The sequence below is a fragment of the Adiantum capillus-veneris genome, chromosome 5 (genome assembly GCF_014529385.1).
Source record: "Adiantum capillus-veneris isolate H3 chromosome 5, ASM1452938v2, whole genome shotgun sequence".
Lineage (NCBI taxonomy): Eukaryota > Viridiplantae > Streptophyta > Polypodiopsida > Polypodiales > Pteridaceae > Adiantum > Adiantum capillus-veneris.
Window position 1 is genome coordinate 97,879,785 of NC_140935.1, and position 4,572 is coordinate 97,884,356.

Below are 4,572 nucleotides of genomic sequence, written 5' to 3' on the forward strand. Positions count from 1 at the left end.
ACATATGAGAGCGTGAGTGCTAGAATGTGAGAGAAGGAGAGAGGACACCATACAAACATTTACGAGAGGAATTGCACATTATCAACATCTCACAAACTCATGTGTGCATGGTAACTCTAACCTCTTGGCCATTAAGAAAACAAAACGAAGGACCATAGCCAATAACTATGTCCTAGTAGAGCTATGTGTGCGTAGAGGTGCATACATAAGGATGTACATATGAGAACATGAGTGCTAGAGATTGATTGTACCCCCAATGAGAGAGCTTTGTGTGCCCTGCTTATTGACCAATTTCCTCCTAATGGCCTTTATCATGGCGAGCTTTGTCTCCATGCCACCATTCGTAGGTTGAGTCCAAGAGCTTGCATATAATATTTGAGAGAATTTTGATAATATAAGAGAAAATCAAACAATAATGGAGAGAAACCTATAAGAAATTATGTGTGTGGAGCTGGATAACCATGCCTTCTTCCCTTGTAAACAGATAGGATCCACCATTTTGGCCATATTTCCCAAATCGTAGCTCCAAAAGTTATAAAAAATAGGGCTAGAAAGATCACTCAATGCCTACAACTTTGTTGCTGAAAACAATTTCCAAATTGAAATTGAAAAAAGAGATAAAAATCCCACAAAAATATGTATCCGTCTTTTTCCTTCTAAAAGTCTTCCAGGTGGTCCCCTCTTGACTCTATGTGCAAGCCTTGTCTCCACAAGTGAATTATGCTTGCATTTGATAATATTTTGTTGACTTCAACTTCATAATACATAAGATTCTCTTCCCTTTCACTATTGACTCTTATTCTTCACCTACAGTGACCGTCAGGTAGAATCAGCATCCAATTAATATTTTTTTCGTTTGCATAGGGTTTGTTCTTACCTCTCCTTATTTTTGAGATAGCTATATACAAAATATATACATAGATTTTTTTGTGATTTTCATGCATGAGGTCCTTCCTCCTCCACAAAGCCTTGAAGCCTTGCCATCAAGTGCATACCAAGAGAGAGAGATGGTCCAAAATTTGAAAAGAGGCCCTCATTAGCCCTCCCCCTGAAGCTAGGGACATTTATGTCGCTAGCACTCTACTTGATTCTTCTACAATTGAGGTGGATCAGGGATTTCCATCATAGGTTCTTGATCAAACCTCAAAATGTATTGCTCCAGACTCCATCCATTGACATGTGTTTTGTGGAGCCTACCATATGCATCCATCAATTGATAATTGCCAATTTTGTAGTGCTTTCTAATGACGAATGGCCCCTCCCATCTGGGTGAAAACTTTTTATCTTTCCTAGTGTCAAACCCGTTATCATATCTTAGGACCAACATACCTTCCTTGAGACCTTTTGCCCTATGTCCCTTGTTGAAGGTAAGTCAACGTTTCTCTATTTGTGTTGCATAGTAGATGATAGCATCTTCTATATCTAGTTGAAGCCTCTCTAAATCAAGAATGTGGTTGTGAAGATGAGCATTAGGGCGTTCCATCTGCCTAGCTAGCACCCTAATAACCTTGTCCCAATCCCTTTTATGATTGTTTACATGTTTAGTGAGGATCTTGTAGATCATACCATTTACCTTTTCTACCAAACCATTGCATTGTGTGTAGTAGGGAGTTGAGTGTTGTCGTGAGATACCCAGCTTCTCCATTAGCTCTCCTACCAGGTCTCCTCTAAAACCTGGCCCCTTGTCAAAAATTATTTCAAGAGGAGTGCCAAAATGGCAACAAATGTTTTCAAATACAAACTTAGCCACTTCCTTAGCTGTAATCCGGGTGGTAGCAACTTCTTTAGCCCACCTGGTCATGTTGTAAACACCCATTATGATATACAATTTACTTGATTGGCTCCTTGGAAAAGGCCCAATGGCATCAATTCCCCATTTCTCAAAGGGTCCATAAGAGATTATAGGATTTTGTGGCTAATATGTGAACCTCCTATCACCAACCTTTTGACACTCTTTGCATGTTTTGCACTAGTGATGCAAATCGCTCTATAAACTAGGCCACACAAACCCAGCTCGTAGAACCTTCCTATTCGTGATGTCAAGTGCAAATTTCCTTCCACAAACACCATCATGGCAACTTGAAATTATTTATGTGATCTCTCTAGAGAGAAGTACACGCCTAAGAATTTGATCCTTATCCTTGCAGTAGAGCTCGTCCTTGATAAGGCGATATTTTTTTGCCTTGTGCACAAGCCGTTTCTTTTGGCCCTTAGTAAGATCTCTAGGACAAATGTGTCCAAGAAACTCATGATGTTAGGCATATAATTTCTACCTTGGAAGAGAGGCAGCTTCAACTTGATAGCACCCACCACTTGAGCATCTTGTAGCTTCTCTCTAGCTAGAGCATCTGCTTCTTGATTTTTTGCTCGAGGGACATGATGTAATTGTACAACTTGAAACTTCCCTAAACGTTTCCTAACTTGGTGCAAATGGACCAGCAAGCTATGATTTTTACAAGCCCAAGTTCCTTGTATCTGTTTTATTAAAAGCATGACATCACCAAATATGTTTAACCGTTGAATACCTTGTGTCACAGCACTCTAACGCAAGAGTTAAGGCTACATATTCTGCCTCATTGTTGGAGTGGGAATCCAAGAGATGCCCAATGGAGAATACCTCTTCCCTTTGTTCATTGAAGATGATAATTCCCGCTATAGCTTTTTCCATTCTCCCTCTTATAGGCTCTATCAAAGAAAAGAGAGTGAGTCCTCTCCAACTTAGGGACTTCCAACACAGGTGTGACTTCTTTGTTACTTGTCTTGATCTTCAACTTCTTTTCATAGTGGCGATGAGTGAGAATGCCTCCTAGACTGGCTCTTGTGGAGCTCTCTACTTGCATTGTATAGTCAAACTCTTGCAACCTTGTGATCCATTTGGAAATCCTAGAAGAAACATCCATGTGCTGCATTACATAAGGAAATTCTTCTTCCGTTGTTAAGATTATGAATGGTCTAGACAATAAATAAGAGAAATATTTGGTAGTAGCAAACATTAATGCAAGCATCATGTGTCCCACTATCATGTATCCCTTTTTTGATGGAGTCATCATGCGACTAGAGAAGTAGATCGGACGCATGAAAGAATCTTGAGGATCCTTTTGCATCAATACCGCCCCAAGTGTGTCATTGCCCACACTAGGCTTTACATAAAATGGCTCGTCCCACTTTGGAGGTGCAATGGTGGGAAGTGAGGTTAGAATTTCTTTTACCTCATTGAATTGTTGTTCATTTTCTTCACTCCAAGTAAAGATCTCTTGATGGGTAACTTGTTGTAAAGGGAGAACCACTTGAGAGAGCAGGTGAATGAACCTACTCAAATACCTCACCTTTTGAAGAAAAGAGACCATGTTTTTTGTTGTGGTGGGAGAGGACAAAGCCACCAAGGCTTGAACGTTGCTTGGGTTAGCTTCAATGCCCTTGGTAGAGATCACATGGCCAAGAAGAGTAACCTTGCTTTCACCAATGTGGCATTCCTCCACGTTGAGTTGGCCACCCAAAGATTGCAGCTTAAATAGACCTTCATAAACTTTCTCCAAATGAAGAGAGCAATAAAAACACGAATTGATTTTCCAAAGAATGGCTGAAAAACAAATGTCACATAGTGCTGAAAAGTGGTTGGACCATTGGTGAGACCAAAAGGCATAACTCTGTAAGCAAAACATCCCCATGGTGTGATGAAGGTTGTCTTCTTTTGATCTTCTTCAGTGATGCTAATTTGGAAGTAGCTTGAGTAGCCATCACAAATTGTGTAGCACTCATATCCTGCTACCTCATTGAGAATTTCATCTTGAAAAGGAAGAGAAAAAATGGTCCCTCTTTGTGGATGCATTAATGGGCTTCCACTTACCATTCTTATTTGGTGTGACTACCATTGGACAAACCCACTTTGAGTCTTCAATAAGTTAGATTAAACCTGCTTCTAGCAGTTTCCTTGCCTCTTTGAGAAAGGTGTCTTGTTGAATTACTCCTACCCGTATGAGTTTTTTCACTACAGGTTTACTTCCCTCCTTGAGCTTAATGTGATGTTGAGCTACTGTGATGCCAGTGATTTTATCACATTCATCAATGAACAATGTGGTAAACTTAGCATCAAAGTATAATCTTCACGTTCCTTCCCACAAAACTCACTAGAGAGCATTCAGTGTAGCTTACTTGCTTCTATCAAAGGTTGTATACCTGGTGTCTCCCCTTGGTTTGATGATGATGCATCAGGTTGATTCATCCTCTTAGGGTCCTTGAGAATGACCCCCATCACCTCGATACTACTGTCACTTTCTTCAGTGATTGTTGACTCCTCCTTTGAAGTGGTTGTCAAGAGTCACTACTAGAAAACTCATCCCCATAGGTTTCTAGATCCATGTTGCATTGACAACCAGTCTTCCTGTCATAAAGTATTGGCTTCCCTTTTACATACTTCATCTGGATTATTCCAATGTCCCAGTCCTGCTATAGTTCTCATATCCATAAGCCAAGGCCTCCCTAGAATGATAGGGTAGCCCTCCCCCTTGTGTGGCATAACAAAGATGTCCACATCCACCTCGATGTTGAACGCCTTTACCCTAACTGGATTTA